The sequence below is a fragment of the Coturnix japonica genome, chromosome 3 (assembly GCF_054131305.1).
Source record: "Coturnix japonica strain WE chromosome 3, WE-NBRP24, whole genome shotgun sequence".
Taxonomy (NCBI): domain Eukaryota; kingdom Metazoa; phylum Chordata; class Aves; order Galliformes; family Phasianidae; genus Coturnix; species Coturnix japonica.
The window spans coordinates 4,387,501-4,407,169 of NC_140665.1; the positions used below are offsets into that span (position 1 = coordinate 4,387,501).

The following is a 19,669-nucleotide window of genomic DNA, read 5'->3' on the forward strand; positions in this document are numbered from 1 at the left end:
AACAACACAAAACATTATGAACAGCAGTTCTCAGAAATATATGGATGCGGACCTGATTTTTATTTATTTGTTTAGTCACTTCTTTTTTTATTTTTTTTTTTCCATGTGGGGTAAAAACAACTGCTTTGGTCTTCTGAAAGTGCTTATGCTGTGGGCTGAATTTAAAATAGCCATGGTGAAAAAGAAATAAAGGGCCAATCAAACACTGAGGTACTCCTATGTGTGAATATATATGTATGTAGAGATAGAGAAAATATCTATTTGATTTTGTAAACTACAATGCTCCTAGACAGAAATAAATCAGTCACAGCCATTCAAGGTAGTACAGTTGTGCTGCCTCTCTCTTTGTATCAAACTTAAGAGCAATAAGAAGAGAAAATCTAAATACCAGTTCCTACACTTTTGTAAGTCGCTATTATCCAAACAGAGTGCTTTAATTATATTTCGAGACTAGGGTATGGGCCGGGTGACAAGATTTACTGAAGGTCAATGTGAGCAATAACCATTTTTCTTCCCAGTGAAAAATAATATCATCAACGGGAGTTGTTAATAACTATAAAAAATTGCTGAATTTAAATGCTTCTGTAGGATAGTTAATCAGAGACGTCTGGTCATTCTGGTTTGAGGTAAAGATATAAAAAAGCTACCAGAGCCTTGATGATGATTTTGAGTATTTTATACACTTCCCTGTTTTCAGCTCCCTATTGTGAAGGGGTGAATCTCAGCCAAATCCATCCTTCTGAAGTATGCAAAGTAAGTTTCAAGGGAACAGACTGAGAAGGCTGTGCCTCTGTACATTCCCAGAAGGACATTAAGGAAAAAAGTGAAGAAAAACACTTCAAGCAGAATGTGATAAGAAGAAGGGGAGGATCCCCACCAACCAGAGATGTACACCTTCTGATAGGATCAGCAAAGCGAGGATCCCTCTGGGGCCAGACTCACGGATGTGATGGAGTCAGAAGGACAAATGCCACTGACTGTACAGGGCTTTCCAGTAGGAACAACAGCTCACCTTTGGAACCCAGCAAAACCTCTCTGTGGCCACAGGAGCTGCAGAGAACTCAAGAACAGCGTGTGACCCAGAGAGTCAAACAGGAACACTGCCCAAGCAAGACAAGAACGTGGAGAATTTAGTGGGGCCTTAAATCACCACAGTTTGTTTTCTTGGATTTATCATGGAACACAGCTAAATCCAAGTTCTCAGCTGCATGTGTCAGCCTGACCTGATCTGGGCAACAGCAGGGCACTGCTATGCACTTCTTCTTTGTAGTTCAGCTGAATATTCTCTCTTATAATTAAACATTTGAACATGTTTTAATACAAATGTAATAGATTGTTTTCTCATAAGCTGCTGTTTAAAGGCTCGTTTATAATAAATATTTATAAGTATTTATAAATAAAATATTAATTGCTTAAAATGACATTTTAATGTGGTGCTAACCATCCAAGGAATGCCGGGCTACACGATGCAATCCCAGTTTGGGATTTGTGAACTCAGAGGCAGTAATGGCAACCAGTGAGAGTGCTATGAATAATCTCTGCGTCAAGAACCATCAATACGAGCTCAGTAGAAGTAGCAGCTAAAAAGGATACGCTGAGAGACCGTATTCCCCTATCTGTAGAGCTACAGAAATGAGTCATGACAGAGATCTAAATGCAAAATTGTACTTAAGTCTGTGGTTGGGAGAATTAGAAGTCAGGGTTCTGCCGACAAGAGGAGGAGAAGGAAACCATTGAAACCAGGAGGCTGGCTAACACTCCTGCCTTCTTCCTCACTGCAGTCTCATGATATTTTGGGAGAGATAGAGCAGCTCACCAATTTGAGTGCATACAAGAGGTCCAGCAGCTTAACCCTGACTTCACACCAAGGCCGTCCCAGGTTTCCCCGTTGCTTAAATATGTATATCAGCAGCAGCCTTCTTCAAAAGCACTCACTGTTTGCCTGAATCTGCTTTCCATGTCATGAGAGAAGACAGTTGGTATTTTTGAATGTTGTTATTAATTGAACCATATAAAACATACCTCTTTATCTAAGAAAAGGCCTCATGTGAAGACAAGCATATCATATCTCAGTACCACCAGTTTTCATCAACAAAATATTCCGGAGGCCTTTACCTTAGTATTTCACCTCTGGGCTGCTCAAAAGAATTAACCCTATGTACACTGTCTGCCAAAAAGAAACCAAAACCACATTTTCATTTCTTTTGTTCCATCTTAGCAGTAAGCATTCAGCACAGGCTGTACGATGGGTCTGAAAGAATTATAGCCCCACAATAACACTGCTACGTGTTCGTGATGGCTTGTGGAAGGCACCGTGTTTGGCTACGAATGACAAGTGTGCTAAGGTCCACAACACACCTTCAAAGGGTGCCAGTGTCAATTACCTCCGAGCCTCTCCAGCAGTTCCTGACAGGACAGTGAGAAAGTACCGTATTTAATCTACTTACAGCTAGATTGGACAAAGTGCTAGAGAATCTACTGTATGGGGAAAAATCTGTGTCAGCAAAGGGATGGATGGAATGATCTAATGCAGAAATTTTCTGTCTCTGATTTCTATGATTTTCTGGTACAATTTCACATATGGAGGGTCAAATAGGCAATACTGGCCTAATAGACCACTAAGGTAATTTGTTCATTGCATAGAGGGGGTACATACAAAGTGAAACAAGGTAATAACAATTAGAAGAAAAAAATAATCATACTGCTCCTATCTGGGATGAGAATCAGGGCAGGGGGTGAGTGATGCATTTCTGGAAAGGTTCTTCACTTTGAATTAATGGCTTTACATAAGGCATTCTTGGTGGAATAACAAAGCAGAAAAGCACTAAGAGATCCCAATATTTGGGGTCGTTATTTGGGGTCAAACTTTCCAAGCAGGCAGCCATAACAAAATCCATCATCATAACCCATTTGCCTTTATAAACACCTGGAACCGCCGACAGACCTTCTCAGCAGCTGGCTGGAGCAAAAGGGCCAAGCAAGAGCAGCAGCGCACCAGGCGCCGGTGAAGGATGTGAGTCATGTTGAAGTCAGTGCAGTGACTCACATCTTTCTAAACCAGTCATAGATCTAAGCAACTCGTTGAACTGGTGGGGCATGGCATTTGTCAAAGCAAACGCCAAAGTTCATGAGATGCTTTTGAGGGTACAACCTTATAGGTCATTCCCCATCACAAGGTAAGCCAGCCACCAACTCCAGCAGGTCTTAGATCTGAACACAACAGGGCTTGACAGGGGCTAAAAGTTCTCTGAAGTCCACTGTGTAGCGGGAAGGTGTGGTGATATATACCAGTCAGCAATTAGCTTTTGGGGTAACTAGGTCACTAAAATCTCACTTACCAAGTAATAATGTCTTGCACCACATAATGCTGCCTCGCAAAGCTATTACTGGTGACAAGAAACCACATCATTACGTGTGGTCATCTGTAAACCTCAATGAGGATCTCTAGGAGGAGGAAACTGCAGTTTAAAGAAGTACCAAGGAGCACATGCTGAATAATTTCACTCCTTGTATGTACATCAAGCCTGCTTTCCACAGTCAGGCATTTGCTTACTTCTTTACAGTATGCAAGGGGTTTGGCTAATGGCTCGTGTTTGTTGAAGGGATGTCATTAGCATATAAACAGTTGATATTCAGAGGCATTTATATTTAATCAAACTGGGGAAATAAACCAGAGCAAGATACACAGCTCCTTACTATCACCACTATCCACAGACATCTCGTTAAGGGGGATGGTTCCGACAACAGAGATGGATAGAGGTGAGGACCCTTGGCTATCCTCACCCTCCAAACCGCTTTCACATAGGCAGTACCATGACTACAGGCAGATGCCACTAAAGAACAAAGCTAATTCCATGACATAGTTTTCAGAGCATCACGCACACAGGAACCCTCCACAAAGAGATGGGATAGCAGATGTGTGACCTAAATCCCCAACCATCTTCTCCTTGGTACAGGAAATATAAACCAACAGGAAAACAACACAAATATAAACCAACACAAATATAAACCAACAGGAAAACAACAAAAAAAAGCATGACAGGATGGAAATAAGCTACTAAACAAAGATGAAATCTTAGAAGTGCACCAAGGAATTCTTCCCTGTTACTTTGGGAAATAAAGGAGATCTGGGATTGCTAGAACTGGCGAAAATATGTTCAAATCAAAACAACTAATCGATACTCAAAGACATAGATGTACATATCGCATTTTGTGCCCAAATTTTGTGACTCTTCCTTCACTGCTCTCTTAAAATAGGAAATTTAGTTTTGAGGTGATTCAACTCAAGCAGAATATTTCAAAAATCCACCAGTTCTAATCCACAGTTACCTGATTTTATATAACACAATGCTAACGTCACAACAATCTTGTCAGGCTGCAGAGATATATGCTTCAAGAACAGACCTGTTTAGAAGTTTCACATGGAATTTTCCTTTGCTGTCTCCACTTTTGATATATATCATCTTTGTGATAGCTCCTCTGAAACCCACACTAGCTAAAGAAAACTCACTCTGACAGAAGGATTTTTGAAGCTGTTATTTTAATCTTAAGGTTTACATACCTGTCAGAGGATGGCACGTTCATATCCTTTACTATTGTTCACAGATTCTTTTTTCCAAAGTCCACACATAGGTCTCAAGGGCTCTTGTTCCTCAAGGCAAATTACCTCTGAGTGTTTGGGTTCACCTCCAGCTCGGTATATATATATATAGCTTTTTAAAACTTTTTGTATGCCTCTTTCTTTGTGGTTCTTTTCCTCTCTTTTTCTTATTTTCAACGCCTGACCAGGATCCTTAAAAGAAAGAAGAAAGTCGCTTAGGCACAATGGTGATGGGTGACCTTATGAAAACACAGATAAATAGACAGGAGTACTGTAATGTTTCCTTCACATCGTTTGACCGTGCTACAGGTGTGGGAAAACATTTGTTCTACAGCTAGAAGAAAACCTTTCAAACATTACTATGGCCCCAGCCTCGTTCCCAGTGATGTAGCTGAGGATAGCATAGATGTCCTCCTTGTGGGCCCCTCACTCACTCAAGGACTGAAGACAAACAAGTTAATGGAGAAGTTGTCAATGCAGCTGATTCATTAATCAGCCAAAGAGATAAATGACTATGATGAACAAATATGGAGGAGCATGGCTTTTACTTGAGAGTTTCAAAAAAATCCCCCCCTAACTGTTTTGGGTTTCCAGAACTCTGCTCTTTACTAGTGGGTTTGCACTCTGCAGACTTTGAGCACAGCAAATCACTACCATTCCTATGATAAATTTCCAAGCATTTTCATTAGCTTTGTTGGAAGAGTTTGGTGGCAGAAAACAGGAAGAGTTTTCCAAAAATGAAGGACAGGCAGTAAGAATTTGTTTAAAACAGGGAGGGAATGATATGTAGAAATATTCAGAAGTGTTATATAAGCTCAAGCACAATTTTCAGGCTATAAGCATTTTTTGAATTCAGGTTTTAATATGCTACAAGAACCTTAACATGGTCAACAACCTGTGGGTCATCTCTCACTTCTGACAGTGAGCATTTAAAAAACTTAGATATACAAAACTTCTTGCTCAAGCAAATGAAACTGATTTTTAACAGGTAATCTTTCTTTCTTCCTTTAAAGACCTTATACAAACTAACAAAGTCTGTTTTGTTGAGCTTTTTTTTTTTCCCTTGGGTCCAAGAATATGGTAGGTCTTGTGCACTGGAACGGCATTTATCTGCTTTGCCCACTTCGAACCCTGGAGAGGGAGACATCAGAGCAGCCAGACCTGGGCATCAGGAGGGCCAGTCTGTGACAGCCCAGCAAGGGAGGGTGAAGAACACAACAAATTAGAAGCCAAAGGAAAAGACCAAGCCTGTTTTCTCTGAGAAAAATCCAGGCTATATGATGCAGAGGGAATGCAGCATAGCTATTCCGTAATATCTAGAGGTAAGGAGACGAGCCAAATAACAGCCTCGTGAAACAGAACTAGAAATTCAGCCAGAGACAGCATTGATTTTCTTATTCCCCACCCACCCACCCCCCTGGCACAGAGAAGATAGATGTGTTTAGATCAGCTCATGCCCTTATTGAGTCTTGAGCATAGAAGGGTCTGACTCAAGCACTTTTCATGCAGTCTGCAGGATTCCTGAGCGCACACTGGGCAGATTACTGGGATAAATTAAGACCCAGACTGTGCCCTCAACCTATAAGACAATTCACCCCCATTGTATTAACTGGTTTAAAAAAAAAAAAAAAAAAAAGGAAAGGAAAAAAAGAAAAAAGAAAAAAAGCAGCAACTTGCAACAAATCTTTCTAATAAGTAGGTTAACACCGTGTGTGATGTTTGTAAGACAGATCATGACGGGAGGTGACAGACTTTCAGACCTTGGTTGAGAAGTAAGATCAGCTGGAGGTAGATGATTTCTGTTGAGGGGTGAGCTTCACGCAGCAAAAAGAATGATGACCAGAAGATATAGATGGATCTTTTTGGTTTTTTTTTCCTATTATATCTGTGTCTGGGCATGTGCAGGTATTTTTTAATCTATGAAGCTGCAGAAATGGACAGTGATGTTTAAAAGTGTGAATTACAAATGCCTTTGATTTGCTGGAGGAGACAGAATAACTGATTATGTGAAATATGGACAGTGGAAAAGACAACCGCCCAAGATACAATGTTCTTCCTGACCTAGCCCTGTCCTCATCTTTCATCTCATACACGCTACATCGACCCCTGCCTCCGCTCCACACACAGTGCCAGTCTCCTTGCCCATTTGTCAAACACTCCAACAAGCACTTTCTGTGTCATGCCAGCCCCCAGGCACCGGACAAGTTCCCAGCAAAAACCCACAAGGTCAGTGGCTCCATCCTCCTACTTTACATCCTTCCCTAAAAGCAATCCACTCTGTGATGTCTGGGCTGGGTAAGACATTGGCAAAGCATTTTGTGTGCTAAGGAGGCTGCTGGGGACAGAAGCTGAGCTCTGCTGTCAGCACTGAGACCTCCCCACTTGCTCCAAGTTCCCCAGTACTTGCTTTCAGGCCCCAGCCCATGCATCTCTATGGTCCAGCAGGCAGGTATGTGCTAGCTTTGGGAATATTCCTCAGCTACATGTTTTCCTTTGCCACAGCAGCACCACCTCATACTTGCACACCAATAGAAGAATAGAGAGAATCGAGGATGGCATTCTTGCTGGCACCCTTGCTAACATGGCTCAATGGGCTTCTCCTCTGGAGTCCATCCTCCCCTTTCTTAAGGATGTCACATCCCTGATTCTCTTATAACACATTCTTGGTCCAACAAAGGCACTTTCAATCCAATGAGCAGAGGGTAGAAGGAGAAATGGCACAACATTCATTGTATGCAACAATTAGCTTACCCCCACAAATTCAGCATCCAGCTAATGACTCATCTGAAAGGCTGTGGCTCAACAGATGACACAAAGGCTGAGCTGTGTTAAGGTTAATGAACTTCAGAGTGATGATTTATACCAAAACGTAACACTTTACGGTAGCTGAGACAATGCTCGCTCCTTTTCATTCCTTTCCTGAGGACAACCTGTGTGAAAGAAAGAACAGTCTGACACAAAGTGCAGTTGACAAGCATACAAAACGGAGCATAAATACCACCAGCTATCCATAGCTACACCCTGGAGACCTCTGCGTAGTGTTTGAATATTCCCTGCTGTTTATCCTCTGTAATAAGTTAGATGTGGTCTCTTAAGCCAAAAGTGTGCCCGAACTGGTGTAAGACACCTTTTGTCTACCTGCTGCTAAGCCCAGAAGGGCAGCTTCTTCCATGCATCACCCATATTGCTCAACTGCCCAGAAACAATGTTAGTCTGTGAAAAAAATGTGAGGATTTACAATTCCCTTTATAGATTCAATGTCTTTCACAAGGCAATTAATTGCTGCTGATACTTGCTGGTTGAAAGAGTCACGAGATGCATGTTCTTTGCTACTCATCCTTCTGACAGAAAGATCTCATTTTGACGGGGTTTTTCTGTTTGCTTTTCTTGTTTTAGTTTGTTCCTGATAAAATGTTTAGGAAGGGGCATCTGCTTACTTTTCAGCTTGGCTGTCAATCTGGCTCCCAATCTGTCTGCTCTTTTACCTGCTACCTTCTATACCCAGCATACGTTCTGTGTGGAGCTATTCAGGCCCAGTCGGCCTGCACAGCAAATGCTGTTTCATAAAGGTTATATTTTGCCTGTGTCTTTTCACACCCTTTTTTGTGCACTTAAAAGAGGTACTACAACAAATATGAAGGCTTCTGGAAATATGCCTCTGACATTCCAACAGCCTTCTTTCTCCTGGTGTGTGTTGGAGAACCACAGCACTGATTCCTCCCGGCCCCATTGCCAATGACTGCACTGGAACCAGGCCATGGAATGAAGTGAATTCCATGTATTTTTAAGGCACCAGAATCCAAGCAATGATCTTTCAGAAATATCAGCCTGGATTTCTAGGAGATGAATAGCTGTCTGCAGGCAGTGATGGTTGTGTAGAGCCTTTCTGACCTTTGGACTCGCTTCCCCCACAACAGGGACACCCAAGGGCAAGCACTAAGGGCAACAACCAGTGATTCAGGATGTCCTCCAGCAGTGATCTTGTACTCTGTAAACAAATGACATTATTAACATGCCCAGTAGATGCTTGGATTTGGCTCGTTCTCCTTCTTATTTGAATTAATTTCCAAATAAGACCATTTATGACCTTTATCTGAAGTCGCATTATGCAAGCCAATGCCTGTGCCGGCCAACGACTGTATTACAGGGTAAAAGAGAGCAGGAACTACAAGAAAGTAAGTTTCTACTCCAAAACCAAGAGAAACCAGGAAATGCCTGCAGACAAATAAATCACAATTTCAAGTCAACTGCAATAAGGGAAAGCAGGAGTTTCCATGGCAGAGGAAACATCCTCCATGAAGCCAGAAAACTCTAAATCTGGCTTACCAAAGCACGCTTCCACAACTGATTTTACAGGCAACACCCAGATGGAAACTAAACAATTGTAACGTAGGCCGGAGAGACCTGGAAGGACATGCTCCAAACAGCAAGTGACTGTCACATAAGTGGATGTCAGCTTATTTGAGACTTAAATCATTCCTGGTTAGTTTACATTGCTGTAGTTTATTCAGTGTGGCTGCAGCACAATGTAGGGAGATCAGGACAGTTATTCCACAGGACATTCAACACATTGGTTATCCAAAAATTTATAAAAATATGGAGTTTAATAATAACAGCAAGGAAACTGCAATACTAGATGATGGCAGGCAGCATTCATGCAAGCTAGTCTCTTGCATCCAGAATTGGGCTTTACAGTGCATTTACTGGTACATTACACCAGTCCTTTTCACATCCTAATACTTAAGATACTCTTCTAGATTCTCATTGAGAGGGACTGGTTTTCACAGGAGCAATCCTCTTTGCTGTCTAAACCACCTCAGCGGTAGGTACTGCTCAGACAAGCATTCTTCAAATAGAAATATTACAACAGTTCAAATGCGTATGAACATCTGACCTGGCCTATAGCTGCTCTGCTGGAACAGATATGGATCTGGCAGGACCCAGACCCCAGCAGGTGGAACAAAAAGAGAAGCCCACATAAAGGAATCACAGAATAATTTTAAAAGTTCAGTTGAAAATACGTTTTGTCTTTGAGGGCTGTTCTATTTGTAGAGATGAGGAAATGACAACACGTAGAAGTGATGCCTAGTCATAAATGATACAAGTTCTGTTTTCCCATTTGATGTTGGCATTATCTGGCTCTTTGATGATTGAGAGTTTTGATCCTCAAGAGAATAAGAAATGCCTAAAAATTATCTGCAGTAAACGACAGCAGGGAAAGGAAATCCTTAAAGCACAGCCTGTGCACGATACTTTGTGCACACGTGCATCACTTAAACAACCTAAGAGAGCAAGGGGTAACAGTGCTCAAGCACTGATAGATGTTTAAACACAATGCGTTGAACAGCAGGTAGATTAAAACAAACCCTTTGAGGTTGGGTATAAGGCACAGGAGGCTTAGCTGAGATAGGCAGTTCTGTCCCACAGCCATGGTAGGTGACACACAGCTCTGAAAGCCCTCCTATGGTGTTTGCTCCCTGCCATGCCCTGGGCTTTTCTCAGAACACCTGCAGACCTTGCTGTGCTGCCTGCTGCTCAGAGTTTCCTGAAAGCTGGCCAGAGGTGCTCACACATGAACCCTGAATCAGTGAATCAGCTTTTGTAATGTTATTTCAACCAAAGGAAGACACAAGGATGAGGTATGTGCTAGTGGGAGGGAAAGCAGGGGGACGAGGAGAGGGAGGGAAGAAAGAAGAAAAGTCATCGTTTTAACTCAGCTCAGCCTGTACCTTTTCACTTAGCGACTTAAACACGGAGATGACTACAGCTGAGGGATATTAAATGTGAATCCTGCACAGTACATTTTTAGGAGATATAAAAATCCTATGCACTGTAAAATTTACAGCTTCCTCTGCCTCCCCAAAAAAGGGGGGAAAAAAGCCTACTGGTAGAACATATAAATTTCTAAGGCTCTAAAAGGTGTCATAAAACCTCCCTGCCACAGATACAGTTGGTGTTACAGGAGGTATTTCTCCAACGTAGATTTGTAATAATTTGGGTTTTGTACTTTGGGTGGTAATTCGGCGGTGCTTTAGGCAATACACCTATAATGTCCAACACAACAGAATGCCTGTTGGGGCTCATTTTGTGTATATAAATTATATATAATCTGAACAAACACGAATGGTGGGACCCATATATAAATAGTCTTAATATTTCAACACCTACGTTTCTTTATGAACCTGGGTGGTTAAAAAGGTGGTTGCAAATGATTATTTCTTTACCAAGTTCACATGGAGTAGTTTGCACAGTTTAATAATAGTCTATCTTGTTCGGGCTGAACAAACTGGTCCCTGTGGGGGGAAAAAAAGGGGGGGGGGAAGGGCGAGTAATAAATCAATAGCCCAGATGTAATCTTAGGTGTCTAGAATGCAGAGAGGGATTTTGGAGCATAATGGCACTGGTTGTCTATTGTCGTTCAGACATGAGCTGCATCAGAAAAGGCTTGTGGGAACCTGATAAGAGTTGGTCAAAAGTGGGCCATAAATCAAACACAGGCAGTATTCTGCTGATTTCACACACACACTCACTGGGAGGGGAAAAAGAGAGAGAGAGAGAGAGAGAGAGAGAGAGAGAGAGAGAGAGAAAAGGTGATAGATCTGCAATTTACTGCTTATCACATCTGCTAGAAGTTTCATAATACAAAAGCCTGACCTTCAATGAATAAACACCCTAGTTGACTACCTGTTTCTGCCTAGAAAATACAGTGCTCCAGTCTCCCAGAGCTCAGAAATGCAGCTATGAAAATGATGTGACATCTTCAGGTTTAACAAGCTCCTTTTTGTTGCTGGAGGTTGAGTAGCTGTCACTTTAGTTACTAGTAGCCACTTTAACTTCAGATGCACTGTGTTTATCGAACGGAACTAGATACTTACTCAAAGACACTAATAGCCTATGGGGGAAAATTAGTTCATAGCACAAGGAGTATGGAAATAGCAATGCATACGGCTCTTTTACTTCCATTTACATTTTGCTCCTGCCTAAAGAGAAAATAGAAACTAGCAGTAATGATACATTGATTAGAGAGGTCCGTGCTGCACAACAAGAGCCTCCGCTGGGATTCTACCCACATCAACATCCGCAGGTCACTGGCACTACTCATTTACTTCAGCCCTTTGTAAGGGTCATTTGTCAATTTTAACCTTGATCTGGACTCATATTTCAAAGCTCTGGCAAGAGCCAGTTTTTGAAGTATTGCACGTTCATTGTTTCAAGATCAAATACGTCAGGCCTTTCTTCCAATTTTCATGTGGATTTCTAGATCAATGCAATTTTTATCTGATGTTTATTCATTTGAAAAGGGCTACATAGATATGATCCATCCTCCTTTCACTTATACCTTCCTCAGGACATACTGCAGATAACACCTATAACTCTGGTTAAGCTCCTATATTTTGACCAACCTTGGAGGGACTGAAATCCGATACTACAGGAGAGATCCTAACAATGCTTGGCATGCTTTCCCTTACCAGCAACATAAGTCTGACAAATGTTAGCCCACAGCAGACAAATCCATTCTCCATCCCAACACCAGACAAAGGGCAAAAGAGTAAGGATTAAAACCAAGCCAAAAAATTATCTCCTGCCTTTCCAAGAGCATTCACACCTTTTCTTGCCCACATTGATCTGTTAGTTGTCTTGTCTTGAAACATTTTCTGCTTCACAGGTTCAATCACTGCTTGAGGATAACAAACTTAAATGCCAGTGCAAACCAATACAAGATGTTTGTTACGGCCACGATACTGTCTCCTGGCTGCACAGGTTCAGGATCCAATCAGTCAGTGCCCAGGTAAACACAAAAAGAGGAAAACAATGGGGATGATCTGGTAGATCATCCACAGGGGAATCCCTTTTGTAGGATCCCTTTGGAAGTTAAGCTACCTATGCTGTATAACCACTGCAAAGCTGGCACAAGACAGTCCCTGCACACGGCAATTCTTTGCTCAAACAAATGCACTTCACTGCCCCCATACACTACAGAAACAAGCTTTGCTTTCTCTTGCTCGGCTACACTTTGGTGTATTGACGTGCCTAACAGCAGCTGTTAGAAGACAAGGAGGGCTACCAGCACATTTAAAAAACACCATTCCTCAAAACCTGGAAGTAAAATTAATGAAAACATCTCAGATTTTGAACCTAGTGCAAGTTCTCTGCATGCTTGCTGCTCTACTTGCCACTGCTGTGCAGCTTCGCTGTCGGAGAGGACAACGGTTATCAATCACGTCGGAGCACTTTAACAAGGCAAGCGAGCTACAAACACCTCGCAGAATTTATGTCACTGGGGAAGAGTCATTAATTTGGATTTCCAGCTTCCTGCTCAGGCAAAATTAAAAAACAAAATATTGAATATAGAGTCATTTGATTTAACGCACACAAATAGGTAATTGAGTATGTATCTGCTGACCTTCCCTAAGAGGAAGGGCATAAATATTCCAGCCTGGCTTAACAAACCAAACAAACTCTTATAATAAGAAAAAAAAAAGCAATTTAATTATTTTATATAAATATATATATTTGTTCACCTTGGTTTGCTTGGAGATAAGTTGATTCTTCTGTAAAGAATTATGTTTGGAAGGGGGAAAGGCCATTAATTTGTATAAAGTGCATTCTGGGAATTAACATTCTCCCTGTTGGAAGGAGGAGAAGAAAGGCAGCGTTAAGTTTTCATTGGTAATTAAAGGAAAAGGTGTTTTTGCGCCATTGTTGTTTTGGGGTTTTTTTGTTTGTTTGTTCGTTTCTGTTTTGCTTTGCTGTGTTTTCAAATCGAGGCTGCTGGTGAGGGAGGAGAAATAAGTCAGATGTTGTTGCAGTGCTTTACCATGCATCTGAGCAGCCCTGTTTGTCTGCGTGCTCCCCGAGCATGCGGCTGCACATGAACAGGCCTGCAGCGTTATCCTGACAGCCTGGTGGGAGCAGCAGCACAGCTTTGCTGGTATCACTCCAGCACTCCTAATTGCACCTTAAAACAAGTAAATCAAGTCATTCTGTTCTGTGCACAGACTGTAAATCCCTGCCCTTCACAAACAGCAATTATTAACTCCCAAACCTACTAAGCCCTCTGCTATTGCAAACACACTGTCCCCAGCAGCTTCCTCCCCTCCCTTCTGACATCCGCAGCCCTTCTCCCTCCCATTGAGGCACAGTAGCTCAGCTGAATACTCTCAGGTTCCTCTGTCCTTGGGAACCAGCTACGGTGAGGTTTGCTCCAGCTTTCCTCTACAGAAGCTGCCTTCAGACGGTTACCCAGGAAAGCTCAGAGCCTCCCACACAGGAACTCAGAAGGACTCTGCCCTCATTCAAGCCCTTGAAATTACAGTGACTGGCTGAAAAATTCCTTTCCCAAACCAACCAGGATATGCTAATCCTGGCAACTCTCTGGCAACTTCATCTGGGGTCTCCTTTTCACAAGAATGAGATCTCGGCTGCGTTTTACCATTCAGCAGCTCGCACTGAATTAAAAGAAAATAGAAATCTATGAGCCATATGGAGGAAACACGGATTAATCGGTGTAGGAAGCTCGCGTTATGAGTGCGTGCCTATTAGAAAAAGGGTGAATTAGAAACACTGCTTAGCTAAAACAGTTGACTCATGTTGTTACAGACTGAATTGAGTCAAAAGGACTTGAGGCTAATGGAAACATGTCGTTCTCCCAGTCCTAAGCCAAGAAATACTTATATATCATCACAACCTTGTGTCCTGCATGATGCCTCAGCTGAAAGTGAATTGCTCTAAATCTCTCCTAGGCTTTGGGTTGGTCTGAGCAGTCCTACCTGATACAAATTCAAGTGATGTCCCTACACAGAGCTGTCTGGGCTGGTGCTATGCCCTTACATCCGAGCACCTACTTTGAGGCGAAATAAGGAGGAGGAGTGATCAAGAGGTGGAATGACTGCGAAACACAGAGCAGCTCACAAAAGGGAGCTTAAAGAGTTCTCTTCCCAGGAGAAAGGAGAGGATAATTAGTTTAGTGAGAGTCATTCTCCCCTCTTTCAAAGCAACTCATAAGGGATATGTGTTGATTATCAAGTAAAAGAGGATAATGCATTGCTGAGAGACTGTACTGTGCAAATACTCATTTGAAATGTTTACACTACAAATTTAGCTCATTTCCTCCATATCTCTGCACAGATGGTAATTTCCTCAGATTCAGAACTGGTTGAGAAGCGGGGAGAAAATACTCAAAAGAAATAGTGGCAAATTCAAAGGGACCTCACCTTGTAACAGCCCACTTCGTTTTCAAAATCTTCTTTCCTCTTTCTATCTTCAGCATTTTGTCTTAGTAGTCATCACCCTTTCGTGCTGCAAGGTTTCATAATGGGCAAATGCAAACTGTCGGACAATGCTTTAGAATCTTTTGCTCGAATGTCCCTTTACACCTTAAAAAATGTATGAAAAATGGAGCATTTTGTCTTAATCTTAAAAAGCCCTCAGAATCCACTTCTCATTGTACGATATTGCAACTATTTTATTGCTTACATTATGTTGATCAGTTATGGCTAAGGAAAAGAAAGGGAGTGTTAACAGTGGGTGCAACTAACACTCAGCTATGGAGTTCCAGTTTCCAACCATCTCCATCCAGCAACTCCAGTTATACCCAGCGTTCCTGACCTATTTCATCTTATATCCAAGTCAATGGTGAGATGTGCACTGGAAATGTAAACGGCTGGATATTCTTCCTGGCAAAGTCAGACGCATACTGTAAACAGATTACTCTTACCCAATTACTAATTTAAGACTAATTTGTTTATGTTTTAATTCTCCTGTAATTTGTTCTTCCTGCAGAACAAATAAGATCTGATCTCGTAGTTAACAGCTACATCCTAATACGCCTACAAAAATGATGGCAAAGTCACAGCGGCTCCACCAACCTCCAGCAGTTCTCCTGCCAAATTTCTAGAATAAAAACGTTTATTCCACATTTAGCATAAATAACAGAGCTATTTTATATGCCTGGGCAACTGGTTCCTGAGCCTGCAGGTGCAGGACCTTCTTAGAAGCATCAGCACGGCTTGTGGAGGGCGTGCTGAAGGTCACAAGCTACACAAATGAAATTGACTCCAGCGGGTGAGAATTTAGAGCTAACATCATGAGAGTTGTCAACAACACTGACAGTGCGGCTCAACTCAGGTATATTTTAACTTTGATCATTCCAACTCCTTCCATGCCCATTAAGAAAATGCCAGGTATGCTGCAGAAAGCAGGAGAAGAGAGAGAGTGGATAAGAAATAACCACAGTCAGAAAAGGGCCTTTTGTGCTGAATAACAAACTGTAGTTTCCACTCTGCACCGAAGTATCCCTTGTTCCTTTCAGGTTTTCCAGTGAAAGCACTTGGAAGTAGAAAACGTTATTGCTGAGATAGGGCTGTGCTCCTCACAGTGTGCTTTGGAGGTGAGCAGCACAGCGCTTTGGAAGTCCTTGTGCAGACTGAGAGGAATAAAATCTACGCAGAAAGACTTCACTTGAGCAGCAGCCCTCATTTCTGCCATGTAAAACATTTCACAGCTTGTCTCATTATAGCATTTGTAAAAACACTGTCTGAGAGCACTGGTGCATAAATGAATTATTTAAGTTTTGCAGCAAATCACCCTCATCTCATGTGCAGCTTCTTAATGCACTCTAAGTGAGCCCTAGGAGGCAAATCATAACAGACAAGGGGTGTAATGTAAACCAAGTTTTATTAGCCACGAAAAGCCACACTACAGCATTTATTAAGTATCAAAGGCGGCACATTTAAATAAGTTAGATTTGGTAAATAATAGCCTTGTTGCAAAGGTCGTGAGTGATGGGGTTGGGTTTTTGTTTTTTGGACCAACAGGAACAAAAATAGCTGTTTATTTCCTTGTCAGTTCTTCCAACATAACGGGTCCTCTCTATTTTGCAAACAGTAATTTTCAACAAATTACCATGTGTCGCAAACAGTCTGCAGCTCCCCAGGCTTACTACTTTGCAGGAAAGGAAAAGTGCATTAGCGTGTTATCACCCACCCCTTATCACGGCCAGCTCTGTGCTCCCCTTGCCCTCGGCAGCCTGGGAATCACACTCACTGCTGTGCGCTCCATAAACAGGCCCAGAACATCCTCTGAATATTTTCCTATTTTAGGCAGCTGCTTCTTGTGCTGCTAACATGGAGCAGACCTTTAAAAACAAAACAACTTCAACACCAGCTACATTTTCGGCGCGGTATGAAATGTAAAAGGCAGCTTAGCAAAGCCTTCTCCCATCCCTCTGCCCTTTTCTTACCTCATTAATTGAATCTCAAGAATAACTTAAGCACTGCTTCACATGCTGTGCATTTACGATACAAATCAACTTTTATCTTTGGCCAATAAGATAAGTCCAAGTCCAGACAGACAATAACAATAAAAAAAATTAAATACACCAAAGTACTCAATGGGCAGACATTTGCTGATAAATATTTAAAGCTTTGATAGCACAATTTTGGTATTTGTAAAATGCAGTCGGTTTTCCTTTATGTGAGCATCTCCCTTGTATTCTACAGCTTCGGTCTGCTATTAAAAACAAAAATAAACAATAACTCGTCCAGGTGTCCTGAAAGCGGAACCAAGAGGTGCCAGAAACCACCCATCCACACACACACGGGGTTGCAGCAGTGAGATCCAAGACCTCCATCCTTTGCCCATGGTATGATGGCAGCACCAAAACAAAAAACAATGTGCACATACACATACAGATCTAAATGCAAACTGCAAGTGAGATACAAAAACCAGGAGAAATTTGCCTTTTATCCTCTAAAAAGTCTTAAAAGCTTCCTAGACGTTCTTCTGATCCACATGTTCTGGTCAGAAGTAACTGCTCTGGTTCACTTTCTTCTACAAAGCTGACAAAATAACCAGCTGAGAAGGAGCAATCCTAGGCATGAGGCCCTGAGTAACACAGCAGTATGCACAGGAACCCCCAGCAATGAGACACAGCTCTTTCTGCTCTCATCTCTCCAGAAGACTCCATTGCGTTACCCTCTGTCTCCACACAGGCCTTTTTCCCAGTGGCTTCACAATCAGGGTGACTGGGCTGACAGTATTTAAACTTCCATTTAAGGAAGAAAACAACAGTCTCATTCTAACTGGAGACATCCCACCATTTTTACATAGCAAAAGTTCTTTATGCTTTTGCATCGACTTTGCCTTTATTATTATTATTGTTAATTTTTAATAGAAGCATTGCAGTGTTGCAACAAAGCAACCCTTTTATTATTATTATTATTTGCAGGAAGTATTAGCTATTTTCTTGTGCTACTGTAGCTACAGAGGGCTGCTAGACAGAGACCTAATACCATTCTGCAGTGCACAGCAGAAGTAGCAGCTAAGTAGGCCTTCTCTGCAGCACGACATAACAGATGTTTCAGAGGAATGAGCAAGCTTCACTTACGGTCCAGATGTGAAATATATACAGAGGGAGCAATGGGAACCCAAAGGAAAAATGATGCCATTTATAGCCATCCATGAAGAGATTATTTTCCTATAGAAAGGAGCAATCAAGCAGTTGTCCAACTACTTAAAAGAAGAGGTGATCATCTTTCAGCCATCCGCATTTGAAGAGGTGCTGCCGAAGCCGGCCTGGAAATCCCAGAGCTTTACAGGGCCCATTGGTCAGGGCTGGATTCACCTCCTGCTATAAACCACACTATTGCTTTCCATACCTCCTCCACCACCAGCAAAACAAAACCTGGCCAACCACACTGCTGCTGATGTGTGAACACAGAGTATCATCACAGAACACATTTGGGAGTTTTTTTTTTCTCCCCTTTCTATCTATCATTCCACATTTATATTCCTACTCCCTGTATTAAGAACTATTCCTACCAAATACCAGTTAATACTCAAATATTCAGTATTCAGAAGTTCAGGGAAAAAAAAGTTCATTACCAATTGAAGTATAAACAAGGAGGTGATAAAACGGTCATCATAAAATATGGTAATAATCCCTTCAATGGCATATCTTGCTGTTGTAATTAACTAGTAATACATTCCTCCCATGTTTCATATAGAGTTTTACTGCCTTAATATATAACTGGAGCACTTTAGCAGAATCAGCACAACTCAATAATCATTCTCTTTTTCTATCTAGGATGATCAAGATTCATATCTGTGGAGGAGTAGTTTTAGTTCGTATCTTATGAATCCATCACACCATGATCAGTTATCAGAAGAATATCCAAATTACACCACCATGTTCTAGACTTAACTGCTGTGTCATTTATTGTGCACGTTTCCTGATACACAGCTTTGATAGTGCATCGAGTCGATAGATGTATTTGTGTGATATTTAAGTCTGTATCTTCCAAACAGCTATTAAGACAGCACTGTAGCTATGTTTTATAAGCAATTTTATAAGCAATTTCACTCTTTCTTCACCGTTCTTGTTTGTAGAAAATCGGATAACTAGTATTGACTTTTTTTTTTTTAAGTGAGCATGAGTAATCATGTCACACTGAGTTACATTTTCTAAGTGTTCCTAAAAATATTCTATTATCCTGATTATTGATCAAGGGAATGTGTTTGGTTTATAAATTGAAGTTCGTGTAACAGAGACCGCTTCAGCAAGAAGGAGCAGCAACAGCTTCACAAACCCTGGGCAAGAACACCTTAAATACTCATATTTTGGTTTCATCCCTCAAAAAAACCAAACAAACAGGAAAAGATCACGTTACTTGAGAGTTCAGGTAAGTTTAATTTCTCTAAGAGCAAATCAGTTCTCAGGGAAAAAGAAGTCAGGTCAGAAGAGCTCAGCTGTTGCAAGTTATGTTGTTAGTGATTTTAGCAGCCTGGATTTTTCAGTGTTCAGCTCAAATACATCTTAGAAGGCCATTGAGCAGCCACTACAGAAAACTTTTGAAATCCTGTTCCTTTAAGACATCTTCATCCGCACGCCTAAAAACCGGAGCATCAAAATTAAATTAACTAGTCATGGCTGAAAATAAAGAGGGAGACATACTGCAAACCTGCTTAATTTTACCACAGATCTTGCTCTTTATGTGCTGCTAAGATCTGGAGTTAGACTCAAAGCCAGGGGCCCTTCAGAAATACACAAGGCTCCAAATGTATATTTGG

General features: G+C 41.5%; 1 protein-coding gene across 1 annotated transcript in view; it reads right to left on the minus strand.

The window, feature by feature from the left end:
- LOC146761228 (uncharacterized) overlaps positions 1–19,669 on the minus strand; it is a 415,444-nt gene that overhangs the window by 128,934 nt on the left and 266,841 nt on the right. The window contains exons 7-8 of the mRNA XM_085540934.1: positions 7,352–7,530; positions 4,562–4,792 (exon numbers count right to left, since the gene is read on the minus strand). The gene's annotated coding sequence lies outside the window, so the exon portion shown is untranslated. The remainder of the gene's footprint in view (positions 1–4,561; positions 4,793–7,351; positions 7,531–19,669) is intronic.